The 24,547-nt window shown below is 43.5% G+C and overlaps 1 protein-coding gene across 5 annotated transcripts in view; it reads left to right on the top strand.

Moving 5' to 3' along the window:
• LOC116974125 (F-box-like/WD repeat-containing protein TBL1XR1) overlaps positions 1-24,547 on the top strand; it is a 211,660-nt gene that overhangs the window by 10,164 nt on the left and 176,949 nt on the right. Inside the window, exon 2 of one of the 5 annotated variants that reach the window (XM_033022285.1) lies at positions 20,481-20,557. The exons of the other annotated variants lie outside the window; for them this stretch is intronic. The gene's annotated coding sequence lies outside the window, so the exon portion shown is untranslated. The remainder of the gene's footprint in view (positions 1-20,480; positions 20,558-24,547) is intronic. 5 annotated transcript variants of the gene reach the window in all.

Genomic DNA, 24,547 nt, shown 5'->3' with positions numbered 1-24,547 from the left:
CCAAATCATTGATATAGATGACAAACAGCAATGGGCCCTGAGGGACACCACTTGTCACAGACCTCCAGTCCGAAAAACAATCCACAATCATCCACTACTTCCTTCCATGAAGCCAATTTTTTAAAATCAATTCCGCTACCTCTCTTTTAAACCCATGGGATTTGACCTTCCTGAGCCGCCTACCATGTCAAGTGCCTTGCTAAAATCCATGTGTAAAACATCTACAGCTTTGCCTTCGACAACCGTTTTGGTCACATCCATAAAAAAAAAACTCATATCATATTCGTGAGACATGACCTCCCACGTGCAAAACCATGTTGACCATTCCTAATCAGCCCTTGTCCAACTAAGTGCATGTATATCATATCCCTCGAAATGCCCTCTAGTAAATTCCCAACTACAGATGTTAAGCTCACTAGCATGTAGTTCCCAGTCTTTTCCCCGCAGCCCTTCCCGAATAGAGGAACAACATTTGCCACCCTCTAGTCTTCTGGCTCCTCGCCTGTATTTAATCATAAATCTCCACCAGGGCTCCTGCAATTTCCTCTCTAACATCCCACCGTGTTCTTGGATATATCTGATCAGGCCCAGGAGATTTGTCAATCTTCACTTGCGTCAGGACCTTCAGCACCTCTGTGATCGTAATAGTGACTGCTCACAAGACACATCCAGTGACTACCACACGATTCCCTGTCCTCCTGTCTTTCTCCACTGTAAACACAGAGGGGAAATACTCGTTGAGGATCTTTCCCATCTCTTGCAGCTCCACACAGAATTGACTGTTTTTGTTCCTGAGAGGTCCCACTCTCTCTGGTTACCCCTTTTCCTTTTATATGCTTGAAAATTCTCTTGGGATTATCCTTAATGCTATCTACCAGAGCTATCTCTTATCCCCTTTTTGCCCTGATTTCTTTTTTTAAACTTACTCCTTGGTTCCTGACACTCCTGCAGGGATACACTCTCCCAGCTGCCTATACATGTCCCATGCCTCCTTACTCTTGACCAAAGCCTCAATTTCCCATATCATACGTTTGCCTACCTTGCCCTTCACTCTAACAGAGACGTGCATGTCCTGAGCTCTTAGGACACTTTTGAAAACATCCCACTTTCCTGAAGTTCCTTTTCCTTCAAACAACCTACTCCAAACAACTCTATAACGAGTATCTGTCTCATACCCTCAAAGTTGGCTTTGCCGCAATTTAGCATTTTAACTTGTGGGCCCGCTCCATAATTATTGTAAACCTAACAGAACAGTGGCCACTGGTCTAAAAAGGCTCATCCACGAACACTTCATCCACTTGCCTCTTCCAGTTTCCTAAAACTAGCAATGTTACAAAATTTATCCCATCAGATAAAGCATAAAAAGAAGTTTAATTTGACACCTAATTCACTTTCATATCTTCAGTATTAAAAAAGTTATGGCCATTGTCATACTCGGAAATTAGCATCTTGTTCCCTTTTGCTTTTCCATTGACTTAACACAAAAGCTGTGATCGAGGACAGTCAAAAGCCCATAACTTTCTTAAAAATTAAGAGAACTGAATGAAATTTTCAGTTATTATAGATTGAAGCATTCTGAAACAAATATGAAACAATCTTACTTGGATGACCTGAAATTAAATCATATAATTAGTTAGTTACCTAATTGTAGCTAATTACAAAATTCAATTACTAAACATCTATCCATTTCGTAAGAAAAGGTTAACATTTTTAAATAGCCTAAGTGTCCAAATTACATTCACTCAAGAATTCACAATATAACATGATTTTTAAATCTCATTGTCATGAATTTATAGGCCAAATGGAAGGAATTTAATGTTTAATTCCCGTAAATTAATGGGCATTTAAATCATCTTGCGAGTGGGTGTTTCTGGAACGCGATCGATTGGAACGATGCGGTTGCGATGAATTTGAACCCCATATCGTCAGGAAAAACACTGCTGGTTCGTTCGTATGGGGCCACAATCACATTTTCGCCAAGGAAATTTTGATTAATGTCATCCTAAGAAGCAAGTTAATATATAAAATAGACGTCTTACCCCGTGTTTTGTCCCCTACGTGAGATCCATCCCGTTGTAGGCATTGAGGGCGTTAGAAGTAGCTTTTTTATTTTATTCCAGCAATTAAATTGTCCCGCGATTTTTATTTTAAACTTCCGAGAACGGAAGTCGGAACGATTTTTCTGCATCAGCTGGCAGGCCGAGGAAATCCATCTCGGACAGGCAGGAGAAAACGGCATTTTAATCCCGCCCCCCCCCCCCCCTCTCAAAGGCGCCAAAGTCGCTCACACGGCCAGTGGCAGAACTGCAGCGCCGCTGAAGGTAAGTTTTGTAACATCGCTACTAAAACAAAATCTCCCGTGTAGGGCCTTCAGCATATTGCCGGAGGGAACTTTCTTGAACACATTTGACAGATTCCACTTTGTCTAAATCTTATGCACTCTGATATTCCCAATGTTGGGAAAATTAAAACCCCCAACTACGACAACCTTATTAGACCTGTAGCTGCCTGCAATCTCCTGTCACATTTGCTCTTTTAATTCAGTGGACTATTTGGGGGCCTGCAGTACATCTCCAACAAGGTGATCATCCCTTTCTTGGTCCTCGGCTCCACTCATATAGCCTCACGATATGAACCATCCCTAATGTCACTCCTGACCACTGCTGTGGTATCCTCTACGGGTGCTGTCTGTACGAAGTTTGTACGTTCTCCCCGTGATCTGCGTGGGTTTTCTTCAAGATCTTTGGTTTCCTCCCACACTCCAGAGACGTACAGGTTTGTAGGTTAATTGGTAAATGTAAAAATTGTCCCTAGTGAGTGTAAGATAGTGTTAATGTGCGGTGATCGCTGGTCGGCGCGGACCTGGTGTTACCGCGCTGTATCTCTAAACTAAAGTTTCATTTCCAGCATAAAAGCTGAATTTATACTATTTACTAGACTAAGTGGGACCCGTTGGGTCCCAGCATCACACTGGGAGGGCTGGTCACCAACGCAATATTCCACCTCTCCACCAATTCCAATATTGCTCGCCGGGGGGGGCTTTCTGTTGCGCTATTATGGGTGTTGCGGGCCGAAAGTACTGGTTTCCAGAGGGCTAGTATAGACATTGAGTGCCGAATGCATTCTTGGGCTGCAGCCAACTGTTGCAACGATTTTAAAAGCCAAGGCAAACAATTTGGCTGCAGTCACCCGACAGCCAAAATTCATTTTGTGAACACAAACTTTTTAAAACGGCGAGGCAAACAATTGGGCTGCAGCCACCCGACAACCAAAATTCATTTTGTGAGCAGAAACTTTTTTAAAAGGCGAGGCAAACAATTGGGCTGCAGCCACTTTAGAGCCGCATTGAGGGAACTTACTGTGAAGTAGACATGCATTCAGTGTTATTCACAGCTCAGAGAGCCGTGACCCTCTCGCTTCCTGGGTCTGGCGGAGACTGAGTGAGGCATTACAGTTCTGGGTTTTATAGCCCCTCCCCCTTGCAGAGAGAATGGGGATTTTTTTTTAAACATTAATATCTCTCTGATTTGTCATCTATGGGGAAAATCCTCTGGTCCCGGATGGCGGAGGGGGACTCTGAACGAGGTGGCCAAAAATGACGGCAGTTGGTGGCGGCGTTCTCTCGGAAATCACAGCACAGTAGGCCAAAAGCGGTCAAGATCAGACTTTTAGTAATATAGATTGTTAATTGAAAATCAAATAAATGAAACCGGTGAATAACATTACTTCAAAAAGACACAAAGTGCTGGAGTGACATAGCGAGTCGGGCAGAATCTCCAGAAAACATGGATAGGTGATGTTTCAGGTCAGGACTCTTCTTCAGACTGATTGTGGGGGGTGGGGGAAGAGAGCTGGGAGAGAGTCTAAAACTGGCAAATGCCATTTTATGAATATATTTTAAAGTCGATGGGCGAGTTAACGAAATGGGCTTTGTCTAATAAGAAGAGTTGAATTCACTAAAACAATGTAGTTACCCAGGTATTTATGCATATACCTGGGTGAATTGGATTGCTCATATCCCAAAGAAAATATCAATGTTTTTACAGTTATTTTTAAATGTCTTTTCTTGGAGCTCAATACTTAAATGAAAGTTGTTGGCAGCAGAGAAAAGTTGTGGAATCAAATCATGCAGAAATGCATTATCCGCAGGCATTCCGTTGAATTGAACAAACATTTCTGCACATGTTTGCTGACTTAGCAGGGTTGCAGTTTGGATCAATGGTACAGTCTGCAATAATTTTCTTCCATCTGAAACTTTTAAAATTGCAAAGTTCCTTTTGTATTCGGACAGAAAATTATTGATCAAGAATATAAACCCTGCCTTCGCTGATTACCAGTATTTCTGTCCCATGATTCAGATTTTGCTTCACATTCAACTAAGCAAGGCCACAGGATTTTTTTTTTTTAGTCCATTCCCTTTCTTTGGTTGTCACTAGAAAGGTATTTATTTCCTGTCCCTAATTACTCCAGAGTGCAATGACTTGTTCGGCTATTTTACAACACAAGTAGATAGCGTGGAAAAGAAGGCTTATGATATGCTTGCCTTCAACGGTTGGGCATTCAGTGTAAGAGTCAACAAGTCATGATGCAGATTTGTAGGACTCTGGTTAGGCCGCACTTTTAGTTTTTAATTTAGAGATACAGCGCGGAAACAGGCCCTTCGGTCCACCGGGTCCGCGCCAACCAGCGATCCCCGCACACATTAAGAGTCAAGAGAGTTTTATTGTCATATGTCCCGGATGGGACAATTATATTCTTACTCGCTGCAGCACAACAGAATATGTGAATATGTAAACATAGTACATAACGGGGGAAGAGAAAAAAAGAAAAAGTTCAATATATAGCAAATATAGTGCAAAAAACAAATAATAATAATATAGTCTTTTGCAGTTCAGAGCTTATTGGTTGTTGTGTTTAATAGCCTGATGGCTGTAGGGAAGAAACTATTACTGAACTTGGACGTTACAGTTTTCAGGCTCCTGTACCTTCTTCCTGGTGGCAATGGTGAGATGAGTGTGTGGCCAGGATGGTGTGGGTCCTTGATGATTTTGGCTGCCTTTTTGAGGCAGCAACTGCGATAGATTCCTTTGATGGTGGGGAGGTCAAAGCCAAAGACTGGGCATTGGTCACAACTTTTTGTAGTCTTTTTCGCTCCTGGACGTTCAAGTTGCCGAACCAGGCCACGTTGCGACCAGCCAGAATGCTCTCTACCGTGCACCTGTAGAAATTTAACACTATCCTACATCCACTAGAGACAATTTTTACATTTATCATGCCAATTAACTTACAAACCTGTACGTCTTTGGAGTGTGGGAAGAAACCGAAGATCTCGGAGAAAACCCACACAGGTCACGGGAGAACATACATACTCCGTACAGACTGCACCCGTAGTTGGGATTGAACCAGGGTTTCTGGCGCTGCATACGCTGTAAGGCAGCAAATCTACCGCTGGGCCACCTTAACTGCCGACTTGTCGTCTTGTGTGCAGTTCTTGGAAGGTGGCTTTGGAGAAGTGCAGAAGGGAATTCACCTGAATAATGCTTGGGTTAGGGGGTATTAGTTAAAAGGAAAGCTTGGACACACTTGGATAGTTTTTTTCCGCAATGTTGGAGGTGGAGTGATCTTATAGATAAATAAAAAATCTATAAATAAATAAAATAAATAAATAATAAATAAAAAATAAATTTATTATTATTATTATTATAGAAGTATATAAGGAGGCATAGATAGAGTAGGCAGCCAGAACCACCTTCCCAGGTTGGAAATGTCAAAGACCAGAAGGCATAACCTTGAGGTAATGGGCAAACTTTAATGGAAATTTGGGCATGTTTTTTCACCTAGTGGGTGCCTGGAACATGCTGCTAGGAGTGGTGGCACATTTGATAGCAGTGTTTAAGAGGCTTTTAGATAGACACTAGAATATGGAGCATTATATGCAACATGTCCCTAATTTATAGTAATGGAGAGAGATAAACCTTGTCAGATTTGCAGATGGATGACTGGCAGAAATGGCCAGTTAGAATGCAGGCAGAAATATCAAATGCCACCTTAAAACAAGTTGGTGATTTCAATGTTACTCATGCAATCATCTCACCACTGCATCGCCACCAAACCCATTGGCTTCCACTCAACAAAGCTTGTTGTGTCAGTGGATATATTTCAGCTCTTTCTTGACACCACAAGAGAGAACATGATGCCAGAATGGTTGTGGTTACATGGCAGTAGTGATGGGGAAATTCTATCTAAATGGCAAATAGTTCTCTTGTACTTGGATTCGAATTTGGATTAAGTAGAAAGTTTGAAATTTTTTTTTCTCAATTCATGAATTCCATTCGTTCTGATAATAAAGTTGGCTAACAATATATTGCTGACCTTCCTTGCATCCGTTCCCTGTAAAACGTTGCCTATCTCATTTTCTCATTTTGACTACTCAATGAAATAAGACTCAACTTGGAATGCGCACGGTGAATATAATTTTGTATTTGTTGTCTTGTTTCAGTTGATGTAGTTTTTTTTTTTGTTTTTTCCCCCGCAGTTGCTTGGCGGGTATGACTCGCAAACAAACATAATTTTATTCATATCAGTTTGCAGGCATGATTTTAAGATGCATTTTCTCCCAATGATAGCTCCAGTAGCGGCATATGTGCCTTGTATTGCTTTTCAGTTGTTTTCTTTCAATGGAGGAAGTTATTTTCTTTCAACCTATGTAGGAAGAATTACGCTTTATCACCCACAATCTGTTTACATGGCAATCTTCCTCCTGAGAAAGATCCTTGAGAGTGAGTGTATCGTGACAAGTTCTTGCAAGGGTTCCTTGCATCTGGCCCTTCCCATTCATGACATCTCGTGATGCTTCGTTTGATCACAAAATTGGAGGGTTTAATGTTATGAAATTTAAGTTGCATTCATCCCTTCTGCTGCCCTCTGTAGCTTTTATCACAAGGCACATACTGTCCTTACCCAGTGCTACTTGGCTGTCTGGCTGCATTGTATGAATTCTCTAGCATTCCCAAGAAGTGCTGGCGACTCACGGAAGAAGTATCAAGTAGCATTGTAGTAGATTCATAAACACCGGAAGTCCTGACTTGTGGATAAGCTCCTTGAAACTCCTTTACCGATTTAGTTGGAACACAAATCTGCTTATCTCGCTACTTTCTGTATTTAACTCCAGACTTGCCAATCAGATGGGGCTAATTAATGAAAATTGTAGGTCTGGTTAAATTATTTAAAAATATTATTTCCCTTTGTATCTTAATGCTTTTTAAACCTACTCTCCACAGCAATAGTCGTATTCCAAAAGAAGATGAAACTTTTCTGCTGGAACTAAATGCATCATGGCTCAGCATTTGCTCCTCCCGATGCAATCACAATTATACAGTTTTATTTGTTTAGTTACATTAAACAAAAACTTGAGGATTCAATTTTATGCAAAGCTTAACTTTGTTTCATATTAAGAAAGATCAGGGTTCTTCTTGCGTATGGCGTGCACAGCCTAAAGTTGTAGGACAACTTGTTCTATTTGATCTTCTGTTTGTGCACGCCAGGTTGATTGCATTCGTCGAAACAGGGTGGACCACGTGAAGGTTGCAATCTCCCACCCCAAGATCAGGGTTGTTAGCCAGATATAGCAACAAGCAAAATTATAGATTTTCTTGGGGCTTAGCACTGGAGTCAGTAAACCTCCTTCAATCTGAAGGGTCCTGACCAGAACGTCAACTCGCCCTGTCCCCAGTCCACCCACCTGCCTTCCTCTGGCCCCAACTCCCATCCCTGCGGGGTGTTCACCATCCCCCCCGACCTCCCCCTCTCCCACATCGAACGGTCTGTCCTCAGCAGAGGTCTTACCTTTGTCCCCCTCCGTCCCCATCTCAATGAGTTCCGCGCCCACCATGACTTGGAGCGCTTCTACCGTCGCCTCCGCCTCACAGCGCACATCCATGGGAAGGAGTCCTCGCCCCCCAATGATGACCCTTTTTCCCGTCTCCAACGCACCCCCTCCTCGTGGAACCCCTCTCGTAAAGTCCCGTCTCTGGAACTCTTTATCCAGAACTGCCGCCGCGACGTCAACTGCCTCAACTTCTCCACTCCCCTGTCTCATTCCAATCTCTCCCCCCCTGAACGCACTGCCATTGAATCACTCCACAAAAACCCAGATTGGGTTATCAAACCAGCCGACAAGGGAGGTGCCGTGGTAGTCTGGCGCGTCGATCTCTACAAAGCTGAGGCCACGCGCCAACTCTCGGACACCTCCTCCTACTTACCCTTGAACCATGACCCCACTGACGAGCACCAGGCCACCATTTCTAGCACCATCACCGACTTCATCAATTCCCACGCCCTGCCCGACCAAGCTTCGAACATCATCGTTCCCCAGCCCCGCACGGCCCGTTTTTACCTTCTCCCCAAAATCCACAAACCCGGCTCTCCCGGCAGACCCATTGTCTCTGCTTGTTCGTGCCCCACCGAACTCATCTCCACATACCTTGACTCCATACTATCCCCCTTGGTCAAATCCCTTCCCACCTATGTTCTAGACACCTCAGACACTCTCCGCCGCCTCCGCGCATTCCACTCTCTAGGCCCTCACCCCCTCATCTTCACCATGGATGTCCAGTCACTCTACACCTCCATCCCCCACCAGGATGGCCTCAAAGCCCTCCGGTTCTTCCTCGACCAGAGGAGCAACCTATACCCAGCCACTGACACCCTCCTCCGCCTAGCGGAGTTGGTCCTCACCCTCAACAACTTTACGTTTGACTCCTCCCATTTCCTCCAAACACAAGGTGTAGCTATGGGCACACGCATGGGCCCCAGCTACGCCTGCCTCTTTGTCGGGTACGTTGAACAATCCTTGTTCAATACGTACCAGGGCCCCATCCTCGACCTCTACCTCCGTTGCATTGACGACTGCTTTGGGGCCACCTCCTGCACCCACACACAACTGACTGACTTCATCCACTTCACCACCAACTTCCATCCGGCACTCCAATACACCTGGACCATTTCCTACCATTCCTTGACCTCACCATCTCCATCGCAGGGGACAGACTTCTGACCGACATACACTACAAACCAACTGACTCACATGGCTACCTGGACTACACGTCTTTCCGTTGCAACCGCAAGAAATGCAACATCTGTCCCTTCACCTCCCCCCTTGACTCCATTCAAGGACCCAAGCAGTCATTCCAGGTGCGACAAAGGTTCACCTGTATCTCCTCCAACCTCATCTACTGCATCCGCTGCTCTAGATGTCAGCTGATTTACATCGGGGAGACTATGCGGAGGTTGGGCGATCGTTTCGTCGAACACCTCCGCTCAGTCCGCAATAACCTACCTGAACTCCTGGTGGCTCAGCACTTCAACTCCCCCTCCCATTCCCAATCCGACCTCTCTGTCCTGGGTCTCCTCCATTGCCAGAGTGAGCAACACCGGAAATTGGAGGAACAGCACCTCATATTCCGCCTGGGTTGCTTGCGTCCGGATGGCATGAACGTTGAATTCTCCTAGTTTTGCTAGCCCTTGCTGTCTCCTCCCCTTCCTTAACCCTCGAGCTGTCTCCTCCCATCCCCCCGCCCTCGGGCTCCTCCTCCTCCCTTTTTCCTTCCTTCTCCCCCCTACCCACCATCAGTCTGAAGAAGGGTTTCGGCCCGAAACGTCGCCTATTTCCTTCGCTCCATAGATGCTGCTGCACCCGCTGAGTTTCTCCAGCATTTTTGTGTACCGTCAACTATCCATGTTCTCCAGGTATACTGTCTGACCCGCTTAGTTACTCTAGCACATTGTCTTCTTTTGTAAACCAGCATCTGAAGTCCCTTGTTTCTGCCTTCTCAGTATCTTACTTTCTTCCATGATTCGCATTGAGTTAACTAGTCATAGGAAGGTTGGGCAGAGTGTTTGATAATTGGCTTCATGTCCTGGTGGTGAAGTAGAAAATTGTCAGGCTTCCTATTTTGGACTGTCACCACTTTCGGCTGAATATTGCTTTTTTTAAAAAATAATGTATTTTTTAACTTAAATTACAATCTAGGGAAATGGTATAATTTCAAAAGAAAATCAAATCTCTTGGATAACCAGGTTCACCGTTGTGTTTGTGTAGAACCCTCCCATCACTGACTGGTGTAAATATGCATCTGAGTTAAAGTACTGAAGTAAGGTTAATCAGAGAAATGTGAGGTGGCGCATTTTAGAAAGTCTAACATGGCAGGACCTACACAGTAAATGATAGAGCTCTGGGAAGTGTTGTAGAGCAGAGGGATCTAGGAGTGCAAGTACATGGTTCCTTGCAGGTGGCATCACAGGTAGATGGGTGGGCAAAAAGGCTTTTGGCACATTGGCCATAATCAGTCAGAGTATTGAGTATAGACGTTGGGAGGTCATGTTGCAGTTATATAAGACGTTGGCCAGGCCGCATTTAGAGTATTGTGTTCAGCTCTGGCCACCATGTTATAGGAAAGATGTTGTCAAGTTGCAACGGGGTGCAGAGAAGATTCAAAAGGATGTTGCCTGGACTCGAGGGTCTGAGCTAGAGAGAGAGGTTGAGCAGGCTGGGACTCTATTCCCTTGGAGAGCAGGAGGATGAGGGGTGATCGTATAGAGGTGTATAAAGTCATGACAGGTGTAGATCGGGTGGATGTACAGAAACTCTTGCCCAGAGTGGGGTATTCGAGAACCATAGGGCATTGGTTTAAAGTGAAAGGGGGGAAGATCTTATAGGCATCTGAGGGGGGACTTTTTCCACACAGAGGGTGGTGTGTTTATGGAATGAGCTGCCGGAGGAGATGGTTGAGGCAGGGACTATTGCACTGTTTAAGAGGCAATTAGACAGGTACATGGATAAGACGGGTTTAGGGATGTGGGCCAAACATAGGCAAGTGGGACTGGTGTAGATGAGACATAATGGGTAGTGTGGGCAAGTTGGGCCAAAGGGCCTGTTTCCATATTGTATGACACTATGACTTCCAGGGCTTTATGTTTCACCATGCCTGCTGCAGAGTGGACGCCTGGGGATGTGGTCTGACAGTCAGACTGTCAGCTGTGCCCGTGAAACAGTTGTCAATAATTAACATCCCTGGGGTAGAGGAGGTTAATGTAACTTTGGATTTTCATAAATTGGTGTGTGTGAAACTATAATACACTGACACAATGAATGTACTTTTTACTACTGTGTCCTTAAGCAGCTGATAACAGCTACCCGGGTCATTGGGGATGGGTGATCAACGACCATGCCGCTGAAGCCCGATCCTGAAAACTGAATATATTGAAAAAGTGTCCATCCTTTTGCACATTTTTCTTGAAATGTGCAGCACCTGCGCTCAAATCTCTAGTTGAACGGAAACTGAATATGAATCTTTGTGATCCTCATATTACACAGCTGGAGAACTCAATGATATTAACTCAGTAATTATCTATATTCTTGTTTAGTGGCTGAGTCACTGATCCATTTAATTGGTCCATCTAATTCCTCTTTATTTTTGGAAGTTTAATGGTTTGTAGGAGGACGAGTGACTGGCTGAGACATTTCTGAACACAAGTAGTATCTACTGTGTATCTGGAGTCCTGTGTGGGCAACTCCCATTTCTGACATAACCATACACGCCAATTATGTTTTGAAATGGCAACTTCATGTCTGGCTTTCTGGAGCTGGTACTTAAATGCCTGTGGTTATTCGAGACAGAATCCTGACCTGACTTGACTTGACTTGATGAAGTTGCTGGTTGAGTGCCATATTCACTACAGATTTATGTTATGCTATTAAGATGCGGAATGACACCCATTTCTAGGAGTGACACCATGCAGACAGAGTTCTCTGGTTTAAAATGATATTCAACAAAGGCAGATATCCTGATTCAGTGGTTGAGAGAAAGGGGCCACTAGTACTGATTCACTCGCTGAACTTTTATCACTGATGTTTCTCTTGAGTCCGAAGTCGAGGCTGAAGTTTTTTTCTCCCTTTCCAGTTTTTCCTGTTTCTCTCCAAATATGCTGAGTGGCAGACAGATTTAGTGTCAGACATAAGTTTTTGTCTGCTGCCTTGTTCCATGCAGCTCAGAATAGAACTCATTTCCGTTTGCATGTATTTCCTAGATGTGAAGATTTGATAGGATCAGAAGTTGCTGTTTTTTCCCCCCAGCTTGGAACACTTGGAACATGAACAGTGTTTATGGCAAGATTAGTGAATTGGTTTGAGCAGGAATTGAACTGGAATGTTCCTGACCAATAGGCTGCAGTGTTGTTTTTATGTTGTAATTTGCAGCTCCATTTTATCTATATATCTTATTTTTTACAGATGTGTTTAGTTATGGCTGAATTCAGATCTAACGACAGTTTGAATTTGGTAGTGAATTTGTTTTTATTATTCAAAATAATATTCAATATGTTCTTTCAAGTTAAAAGATAATTCCATTCTAACCGCAAGTTTATTTGTGGTTAAATCACTTTGAAGATTCTTACCAGCAACGTTAATAGCAGTCACAGAGTGATACAGCACGGAATCAGGTCCGTCGGCCCAACACGTCTATGAAGGACCAAGATGCCCCATCTAAGCTAGTCTCATAGAAACATAGAAAATAAGTGCAGGAGTAGGCCATTCGGCCCTTCTAGACTGCACCGCCATTCAATATGATCATGACTGATCATCCAACTCAGTATCCTGTACCTGCCTTCTCTCCATACCCCTGATCCCCTTAGCCACAAGGGCCACATCTAACTCCCTCTTAAATATAGCCAATGAACTGGCCTCAACTACCTTTTGTGGCAGAAAATTCCACAGATTCACCACTCTCTGTGTGAAAAATATTTTTCTCATTTCGGTCCTAAAAGACTTCCCCCTTATCTTTAAACTGTGACCCCTTGTTCTGGACTTCTCCAACATCGGGAACAATCTTCCTGCAACTAGCCTGTCCAACCCATTAAGAATTTGCCTGCGTTTGGCCCACATCTCTCGCAACCTTTCCTGTTCATATCTATCCAACTGTCTTTTAATCATTCTTATGGTACCTGCCTTCTACCTCCTCCAGCAGCTCGTTCCATATATCCACCACCTTCTGTGCGAAAAAGATGCCTCTCCGATTCATATTAAATTTTGTCCCTCTCTCCATAACCTGTTCACTGGCAAGTTTTTTTTCCACTATTGGCCATGAGTCGAGTATACTTGGGGTGGCACTGAACAGATTAAATATGTCTAAGAAGGAACTGCAGATGCTGGAAAATCGAAGGTAGACAAAAATGCTGGAGAAACTCAGTGGGTGAGGCAGCAACTATGGAGCGAAAGAAATAGGCAACGTTTTGGGTCGAAACCCTTCTTCATCTTGTTTTTGATTCCCCTATCCTGGATAAAATACTCTGTGCATTCACCCTATCTATGCCCCTCATGATTTTATAGTGATGTCATTGTCTAATATAAAGTTCCTCTTTGGATGAATTTCCCCTTTTCTCTGTTGTTTGAACTTTGGTTAACTTACCTGCGGTTTTTCTCATAAATCAAAGCATATGAGTTAATGACCATCAATTTCAGAGACTTTGTAGAGCTCTCACTGAAGATTTGGTTCAACCTAGAAACTATCTGAGACATGTTGGACTTTGGGGCATCCGGAACCAGGGGTCACAGTCTAAGACTAAAGGGGAGGCCATTTAAAACTGAGATGAGAAAAAACTTTTTCACCCAGAGAGTTGTGAATTTGTGGAATTCTCTGCCACGGAAGGCAGTAGAGGCCAATTCACTGGATGAATTTAAAAGAGTTAGATAGATCTCTAGGGGCTAACTCAAGGGTGGGGAACCTTTTCATGTAGGAATGCCGCATTAAGTTAGCTGTAATCTAATAAGGCCGCATCCAAGAAACTTCAATTAGATATACTTCAAAATGTACATTATTACTAATGTTTTAATTGTGGCTGTCAGTCGGGGAGGATTATTTCGTTGAATCTTCGTTTACTCTTTGGTATTTTAAATATGTTCATTTTAAGATTAAAATAAAAATAATAAAAAACTAACAAAAACATATTAATGAAAATAAAAGGATTTGTTCTGCCAAATTTGGATTCATTCAAAAGGCCGCACTTAATGGCCGAGAAGGCCGCATGTGGCCTTAAGGCCGCAGGTTTGCCACCTCTGGGCTAACGGAATCAAGGGGTATGGCGAGAAGGCAGGCTCGGGTTACAGATTGTGGATGACCAACCATGATCACAATGAAGAGCCAAATGGCCTCCTGCACCTATTTTATATGTTTCTAAGATAGGAAACTGATTATGGGTTGCTGGAGCTTGGGGAGGGTTGAACTGGCTGGTTGGTTATTTATTAACTACTTATTTTTACTTATGGCATGTAAAAAATTATGTTAATTATCTGGGCAACTGTATACCATGTACTGATTTGCTAATTTTAAGAATGAGTATTTCTGCATTTGTATATCATCCTTGCCAAAAAAGGCATTCTGGAATAATTGCGAAGAGATGAGTTGTTGGAGAGTTAGGAAAGTGACTGCAGAAGATCATCAGATCCATTGATCTTGAGGCTTTTATATGTGAAGAGAGTATTAACAGGATGGGGTGAGGGCAGTTTAATTTACTCCTTAATAAATATCTTGATTATTGATTAGGAGCATGACAATAGGCAATGCTTAAATGTTAAAGGCAATGTTTACACAGAAAAATAATTTGGCGTAAATATTTCAAGTTCGTAATGCTTACAGAAGCAATTATATGCTTCATAGTTAAAAGATAACATGGAATTTATTTCAAAAGGGTGCAAAATCCATGCTTTGTAGAAACAAAGAACTGCAAATGCTGCTTTACCAAAAGGACAAAGTGCTGGAGTAACTCAGCAGGGTCAGGCAGCATCTCTGGAGAGCATGGATAGGTGACATTTTGGGTTGAGATCCTTGAATCAGTCTGAAGAATGGACCTGACCCAAAACGTCACCTATCCATGTTCTCCAGAGATGTTGCCTGGCCCACTGGCACTTTAAGGCAAAATTCATGCTTTGTTCTGTTTCCACGACCCACGGCCCATGACCTCACTTGATGTCCATAAACACACTCGGGACACCAAGTGCATGTTCCTGTCGTATCCATTTTATTGTTTCATTTTGAAAGATCTATAAGAAATGATGTACAGTTCCATAGCTAGTCTTAGTGACTAGGTTCAAAAGTGTGAAAACAGTGATACCTATCATTGGAATGTGCTTCTTGTCAGTACCATTTGGGGTTTGGCTTTGGTAGTAATTGGCTACATCACAACCTGCTGATAAAGGTCTGATTTACCCAAGAAGTATGGACGTTATCGGAAATTACAGGAAGGTATTGGCATCAATAAAATGTACTATTCCTGTCAAGTTACAAAGAGTAGATAACCTATCACTTGTATAACCTTACTGATTGGTTTATCTTTACTCGTTATTATTTGTAAATCATGCATTAGAGTAGTTATATTTCACTTTACAATGGAGTTTGAGATAGATTTTGGGATGTTAAAATTATTCCAAAAACTGTCAATAGACAACTTTTTGTTTCTCTGTGATCTTGGTGCTTACTGAGAGTCAGTCTGAAGAAGGGTCTCAACCCGAAACGTCACCTATTCCTTTGCTCCATAGTTGCTGCCTCGCCCGCTGAGTTTCTCCAGCATTTTTGTCTACCTTTGAGAGTCAGAGTAAGCTCACACCACTGAAGTAGCCGGCAAAATTGTAGCAGTGCACTTCTCAGTTGGTTATAGAAAGGGCATGGAAATTGTATCTCAATCTATTCAGATGGTTTTTCAAAGACAAAATTGGAGTTTGAAAATGATCTGCATAGGTAGAAAGTGCAATTTTTACAATCAAAACCAAGCCAAACCAAAACAATGTAAATATATAATGTAAGAAAGAGAAGCAAGTTTCTGAGCATTTTATGGTTAGAAGACGTTAAAAATTATTTTTAACAACTTATTACAATATTTGACGATTCTTGAACCGCTCTGTGTAGAGGTGAAGTGTTAATGAGATGTGAAGGCTTAGTGGGCTGAACATTTCCTGGTGAATGTCCAGCAGTAATGAGTTTTCCGTTTGTTTTAATGTTCAATAAAGTTTGAAAAAATAAAATGGTTAGGCACAAATAATGTATGTCAATATAGTCTCCAAGAATAGAGATTTTATTAGTTCGATCTGTAACCTGGAAACATTTAAATAATTTTACTTACTCATCCAGCACAAGGGAATCCTCTGGAGAGTGAAGGAGAGTGCCCCCTGATCTGTGTGGGTCATGGTTGGGAGAATTCCTGAAATGTAATTAATTTAGGCTGGCTGAGAAACAAATCTACATCTAATGCAAGCCAATTTTGACCTGAAATGGCTGATGTGCAGTTTCAAAGCTTTGTCCTCTGCAATACTCCTATCATGGCTTCACTTTAACAGCCAAGATCGTTTTCATTGTTAAATTAAACTATGTTAAGGCTTTTTTTTTAGCCCTTGAAAGATATGTAAAATAAGAGAATGAGATTTTATTAAGATGATAATTAGGCAGTAATTATTTGTCGAATCCCAGCCACATTTCAGCTTTTTGTTTTCCTGCAGAAGATTTTGGAATGCAATTGCAGTTCAACTCAAAAGTTAACTTTGTTCTGCCCGTTTCTGTTTGGACTTAAAGTGAATTGAAAACCCCAGTTATTTCGGAGAAGGATAGTTTTTATTCAGTGTACTGAATTTTTAAACGCCTGAAATGACATTGTGCCTCCTCAATGCCTCAGGATGTGCTGCAGATGTTCAGTGGTGAATGGGGTTGGCATTAGGCCCAACGTTGAGGATTTCCTTCAGATGCTGACAAAAGTTACATTACCATTTCATATCTCAAAGCAAAATATAGCAGATAATGTTCTTTACAACAATGACCAAGAGCCCAGAAGGCTTTGTCAGTCTCAAGGGCCTGTCCCACGAGCATGCGACTCCATGCGGCAAGCGCGACCTAAAGGGCCTGTCCCACGAGCATGCGACTCCATGCGGCAAGCGCGACCTAAAGGGCCTGTCCCACGAGCATGCGACTCCATGCGGCAAGCGCGACCTAAAGGGCCTGTCCCACGAGCATGCGACTCCATGCGGCAAACGCGACCTAACGTGGTCTCTTGAGCCGTAAGGCCTCGCGGGGCCGGTCCCACTTCGATCGCCAGATCCGTATGGAGTTGTGCGGAGCTGGTCCCGACATCGCGCGGGGCTCTGAAAAAATGACCGTGTTCAAAAATTCCGCGCGGCAACGGCCTGCCGGCCCGCAGCCACATCGACGGCGAATGCACCACCTCGACGCCATACATCACGCGCGAACTTCCCGCGGACTTCTCTCGAACTTGATGTCACTCACTCGACTCAGCGCGGCTCCCGCTTCTGATTTGGTCACGCTTGCCGCTTGGAGTCGCATACTCGTGCGACAGGCTCTTAATGCCATGGTTTGGGACATCTTTTAATTTCTGTCCTTTGTCTACCCATCTGCTATTCACCCCATTTCACCTGTATAAACTTATCACTTGCCAGGCTTCGGCCCAACACCACCTCTTTTTCTTCTTTCTCATTCCTATAATCAGCCTGATGAAAGGTCCCAACTCAAATTGGTCCCCCCCATTCCCTCCAGAGGTGATGCCCAACCTGCTGAGTTCCTCAAGCACTTTGCGTCTTATTTTGTAAACCAGTATCTGCAGTTCCTTGTGTCTACATCCTATCATATTTCTGTTGTTTCTCAGTGGATCCTAGAATAATATGCCGTGCACCCCCTCAGAATTGTCTTCATAAGGATGGATCTATTCGATATGTGGAATTCTACTGTGGATCAATAATCAGTAAAACAATTTGAATATTGAATGGATGCAGTGAAAACTATTGAATTCAAAGGTAGAACATGCACAAAACTTACCAGACTGCAGCTTGAGTGATGTATGCAATTGTGATCTGTGAATCCTGAAATGAGTTCAATGATACATGAGGTTCAATCATATTGACAGGAGGAGGAGGAGGGCAGATGGATGAGGAAACTCTGGTTTTTAGCGGCCTGGCCCTCCATTTATCCGTAAGCAGAATTAGGCCATTTGGCCAATCGAGTCGACTTCGCCATTCAATATTGCTGACCTATTTTTTTTTTCTCTCAACCCCACCATTCTTCTGCCTTCCTGTAATGTTAGACACCCTGACTAATCAAGAACCTAGCAAGCTCTGCTTTAAATATGCCGTAGCCTCCACAGCTGTCTGTCCAGAATCATCACCCTCTGGCCTAACAAATTCCTCCTCATCTCCATTCTAAAGGTAATTCTGTTTATTCTGAGGCAGTGCCCTCTAGTCCTAGACTCTCCCACTAGTGAAAACATCCTCTCCACATCCACGTCATCCATGCCCTTTACTATACGGTAAGTTTCAGTGAGGTCCCTCCTCATCCTTCTAAACTCCAGCGAGTACAGACCCAGAGCCTTCAAACGCATTCAAACCTTTGTCATACATTAACAAATAATCTCTGGCAACACCAGCACATCCTTCCTCCAATATGGGGCCCAATACTGCGCATAGTATTCCAAATGTAGCTTCACCTTGCTTTTATATTTATATATTTATATTGTGGCCACAATTGCTGCATTTGCAATTAATATTTGATGGGTTCTTATTGTTGTAAAATCATGACCACATCAACCTTGGCCAGTCGTACCTGGATCAGATTGTGCCCAAGGGCTGCTTCAGGTAGTGTTGTTTATTGGAGGGTGCAAGTTAGTGACAACATTATGATCAATGTGTTTTTGTTCTGTTGAGACCTTCATTGCCAATAAACAAAGTGTGTTGGGGCCCCAGCATGGTTTGCTTGACATGAACTGCAAGTTTGACATGCCTTCCTTCATAGAGTCATAGAGTGATACGGTGTGGAAGCAGGCCCTTTGGCCCAACTTGCCCACACCGACCAACATGTCCCAGCTACACGAGTCACACCTGCCCGCATTTGGTCCGTATCCCTCCAAACTTGTCCTATCCATGTACCTGTCTAACTGTTTCTTAAATGTTGGGATAGTTCCAGCCTCAACTAACTCCTCTGGTAGCTTGTTCCATACACACACCACCCCTTGTGTGAAAAAGTTACCCCTCTGATTCCTATTAAGTATTTTCCCCTTCACCTTGAATCTATGTCCTCTGTTCCTCGATTCCTTTACTCTGGGCAAGAGATTCTGTGCCATCTACCCGATCATGATTTTATACATCTAAGATCTCCCCTCATCCTCCTGCGCTCCATGGAATAGAGACCCAGCCTACTCAACCTCTCCCTACAGCTCACACCCTCTAGCCCTGGCACCATCCTCATAAATCTTCTCTGAACCCTTTCAAGCTTGACAATATCTTTCCTATAACATGGTGCCCAGAACTGACCACAATACTCTAAATGCGGTCTCACCAATGTCATATAGAACTGCAACATGACCTCCCAACTTCTATTCTCAATACTCTGACTGATGAAGACCAATGTACCAAAAGCCTTTTTGACCACCTTATCTAGCTGCAACTCAACCTTCAAGGAACCATGCACCTGCACTCCTAGATCCCTCTGCTCTACAACACTACCGAGAGGCCTACCATTTACTGTGTAGGTCTTTCCCTTAGACGTCCCAAAATGCAGCACCTCACATATCTCATATGATTAAATTCCATCAACCATTCCTCAGCCAACTTGGTCAATCGATCCAGATCCTGCTGCAATCGTTCACAACCATCTTCACTATCTGCAATGCCACCCACTTTTGTATCATCAGCAAACTTGCTAATCTTGCCTTGTATGTTCTCATCCAAATCATTGATGTAGATGACAAACAGTAACGGGCCCAGCACAGAACCCTGAGGCACACCACTAGTCATAGGCATCCAGTCTGAGAAGCAACCTTCCACCATCACCCTCTGCTTCCTTCCAGGAAGCCAATTTGCTACCCACTCAGCTGTCTGTCCTCGGATGTATGTTTTAGTATCTTACTTAAAAAGTATGTTTTAGTGTTTCACGGTATGTCTTGTCTGGGGGATGATAGGGGGGGGGGGGGAGAATAGGGGGAAACCATTTTCAGTCACCTACCTCGACAGAGATGCGACTTTCTTGCTTGTCGCTTCTTCCCTCCCCTCCTCACGGCCTTACAGCTGGTTTGGTGCAGCCTTTCCCGGAGTTGGGCCCAGAGCTTCAGCGGCGACGCAGCGGGACTTTAACACCACGGACCCCCTTGACGGGGGTCGCCGGAGAAGCGCTTCCACCGCTGGCCTGTGGCCGACAACATCTCGACGTCGCGGTCTGTGGAGCTTCTGGCGGCAGGCGTGGAGCGGACTTTACTTTACCTGATTTGAACTTTGATCCCTTGCGATTTAACCTCCCATCCTGCAAAGACTTGAGTGTTTAGGTGCTCTCTCTACCGATGTTCACCATTTCTGCCCCTCTCCTCATTACACAGTGGGGGATGTTTGTCATTCTTTTAAGGAAGGTCTGAAGTAAGGTTTCATCTGTCCATTCCCTCCACAGATGCTGCCTGACCTGCTGAGTTCCTCCAGCACTGAGATTTATTCAAGATTCTACCACCTGCAATTCCTTATATCTCTAAGTTTCTTTCATGCATTGCAATTTAAAAGTTAGAAAAAGTGAGTATGCAGAGTTAAGATCAGGCGCGATCTCAATGAATGACTCAATGGGCTCAATTGGCTATGTGCCTTCTCCAGTTAGAAAGTTCAATTTTAAAGCAATGCATTGCATGTTGAGTGTTAACTGTATGTGTTTTGTTATTGTTCAGTAATTCTGAAAACAAAGAATCATGTTGGTACTCTTAGAATAGTGTTCACAGTTGACTCTTTGTAGACTTGGCACTTTCTCAGATGGGCAGATTGGATTTCCTCATCTGTCGCTTTATCTACATATTTATTTTTACTAGAGTGCTCCAGTGCAGCCTTGGTTTAATCTTCTACATGAGTTTCTAACATGATGTCGTTGTTTCATTATGTTACATTGTACATTCCACCGATTGTAAATTATTTAGTTACTGCAAATTCTTATGTAAAAACAAAGGATGGATTGGTAACAGTTACTATTTATTCTCAAAATTCAGTCTTCCTACCAATGCTCTTGAAACATGTAGCTGCTTTAATTTGCAAGAATGTCTCTATTTGAAACTGCGTTGTCAGAAGCAACTCCCTTTTCAACTACTCTAACCATTGACACATTCATCTTTGATACTCGATAGCAACGTAGTACTGATATTGCTGACCTGTGTAAGCTTTGATTCCTTGTGCATTTAATTGTTTGGTGTGTTGTTGGAGCTTCCCTACCCGGCAGGAAGATGTGACGAAAATCATAGGGCACTTGAGAGAAGTAAGGACCGTGCAAGTCGACAACATCAGTTATTTCTGCAGGGATGCATCTGGATTTGTTGTGTATTAAACCTGGTGCTATCTAAGCACACAAGATATAACCGGTTTTCTGTTCTGTGAAGTCCATTTTGGTTCACAAGTCAAAGGGAGGCAATACCATGTCTGAAGGAGGGCCCTGACCAGAAATGTCACCTATCCATGTTAATCTGCTATTTAATTATTCATTCTAAGATAGACACAAAATGCTGGAGTAACTCAGCAGGACAGGCAGCATCTCTGGAGAGAAGGAATGGGTGACGTTTCGGGTCGAGACCCTTCTTCAGACTGATTATTCTATTTTGTTTAGAGGCAAATGGCCTTGAGTGGAATAGATGGGATCAGGAACACGGTGTAAAGAAAGCGGAATTGTACGCTGCTCCTTAGCATTCTACCTATGTGTATGTCACGTTAAAAAAAAGACACAAAGTGCTGGAGTAACTTTAGCGAGTTGGGCAGCATCTATTGAGAATATGGATGAGTGTCGTTTCAGGTCAGGCATTCAACAAGGTGGGCTGATCTGGAAGGTTAGATCGCATGAGATTCAAGGAGATATAGCTGAACGGATAGCAAATTAGCTTCATGGAAGGAAGCAGAGGGTGACAGTGGAAGGTAGCTTCTCAGACTGGATGCCTATGACCAGTGGTGTGCCTCGGGGTTCGGTGCTGGGCCCATTATTGTTTGTCATCTACATCAATGATTTGGATGAGAAAATACAAGGCAAGAGTAGCAAGTTTGCTGATGATGCAAAATTAGTGGTTTTGCAGATAGTGAAGATGGTTTGAACGATTGCAGCAGGATCTGGAACGATTAGCCAGGTGGGCGGAGGAATGGTTGATGGAATTTAATACAGAGAAGTGTGCGGTGTTTTATTTTGGGACATCGAACAAGGGCAGGACTGACAGTGAATGGTAGGCCTCTGGGTGGTGTTGTAGAGCAGAGGGATCTAGGAGTACAGGTGCATGGTTCCTTGAAGGTTGAGTTGCAGGTAGATAAGGTGGTCAAAAAGGTTTTTGGCACTTTGGCCTTCATCAGTCAGAGTATTGAATATAGAAGTTTGGAGGTCATGTTGCAGTTGTATGACGTTGGTGCGACCGCTTTAGAATATTGTGTTCAGTTCTGGGCACCATGTTATAGGAGAGATATTGTCAAACTTAAAAGGGTTCAGAAAAGATTTATGAGGATGTTGCCAGGCCAAGAGGGTGTGAGCTATAGGAAGAGGTTGAGTAGGCTGGGTCTCTATTCCATGGAGCACAGGAGGATGGGGGGGGAGATCCTATAGAGGTGTACAAAATCATGAGAGGAATAGATCGGGTAGATGCACAGTCTTTTGCCAAAAGTAAGGGAATCGAGGGCCAGAGGATTTAGGTTCAAGGTGAAGGGAAAAAGATTTAATAGGAATCCAAGGGGTAACTATTTTCACACAAAGGGTGGTGGGTGTATGGAACAAACTGCCAGAGGCGGTAACTGAGGCTAGGTCTTTCCCATCGTTTAAGAAAACGGTAGACAGGTACATGGATAGGACAGGTTTGGAGGGATATGGACCAAGCACAGGCAAGTGGGACTAGTGTGGCTGGGGCATTGTAGGCCGGTGTGGGCAAGTTGGGCTGAAGGGTCTGTTTCTGCACTGTATCACTCTGACCCTTCTTCATTCACATTCATTGGCTCAGTTTAACATTTGTATTTGAAGTATGTGAATGAATCGGGAGCTAATAAACTAATAGTAAGTTATTGAGGTGAATAATTTGGGGAGAGAGAAGGGGTTTCCCATTGAATTCTTTTTCAGTGTTGCTTTAGTTCCATTGGACGAAAGATGGAGAACAAACACGAGTTCCCGGTGTCCATCCTGTGATGTGTGACTCTGCATTGGCTGACTGCGCGGTGGAGCTGTGTTGTCGTGTTCCCTGTTGCGTGGCTTTCCAAATAGTATTGCAAAAGATCCCATGAGACCGAGGGAAGGTTGTACCAAAAGCTGCTTTTGGCTTGAGTCACTGGAGGGTAGACAAGTAGCAACAGATCAGATTCGGAAAGTTGTCAGAATGGTCAGTTTTGTTCATTAGGTACATTAGTGTGATTTGCTTTGTCTGTGCGACATTCTTAGTTTGAGTTCAGTAAATCTTTGTTTTGTTTCTGTAAACTCAAGCAATGTGATCTGTCGAGACTCTACCAGCTCCCACAAAGGCCTGTTTTAAGGTTTGTTTTCTGGAATTGTTTAGCATTGTGCATTGGCTAAATAATTCAAATCGGAAACGATGCATTATAATCCAGAATGAGCTGGAGGCTGATTTGAAAGCACATTAAGGTTCTGACATCTTGTATGGAAAGCTGTTGAATAATAGGCTCAAAATACTTGTTATTCAACCTGTTAACTGATAGAATATTTGATTACAAATGTAATTAGTTAATGCACCTTAACATAGATTGTCATGACACTAGCACATATTTATGAGTATCTATTGTTGAATGCTCACAATGTTTTAAATGAGTTAATCCCTTAAACAAATTAAGTATTTGAAGTAAAGTAGAAACTGCATGAAATACTCAGCAAGTCGGGCAGCAAATGTGGAGAGAGAAACAGAGACTGATTCAGATCAGTGATCTATCAGCTTTGGTCTGTTGCTTCTTCATTTATGCTGTTTTCCTATTCAGCTGTTCCAAAGCCAATGAAGCGTCAGGTCATCTAAAAATCTATTTCTTGGACTGTTTGGCGTTCTCGTTCCTTGTGCCCTTTCCTCAGATGCTCTCACTTTCCACTGATATCATCATCATCATTGCTGAAAATGCTATGTACGACAGTGATCGCAACTTCTACTGAAGTGTGGATGACCTTTGGCTCGTTAGGAGCTCATTCGCCCTTTGACAGGTCTTGTTTTTGGTCCTGCTGGGGGTCCACAGCCCCCTCCATACCTGGCGAACCAGGTGGGGGAGACGGTTTAGTCGCCGACTATCCAACCATAGAGCAGGTAGCACGGGATTACATGGTACCCGTGGCGGGGAGAACTCCCCCCGACCTGACCACTGATCTGAACCAGCCTTACAACTCTCAAAGGTGGTGAACTTGTCCTCTCTGGTTTCTCTCATTCATCTAACCTAGCAGATGCCTTCAGCTGTTCAAGATCCGCACAAACCTTTCCAACCCACTTCTCTTTGAAACTGCTGACCGACCCTGTCTCTGACCACGTCATCTCTCCT

The sequence above is a fragment of the Amblyraja radiata genome, chromosome 6 (assembly GCF_010909765.2).
Source record: "Amblyraja radiata isolate CabotCenter1 chromosome 6, sAmbRad1.1.pri, whole genome shotgun sequence".
Lineage (NCBI taxonomy): Eukaryota > Metazoa > Chordata > Chondrichthyes > Rajiformes > Rajidae > Amblyraja > Amblyraja radiata.
Note: the sequence above shows the minus strand (reverse complement) of the source record. Positions and strands in the feature narration are given on the sequence as shown.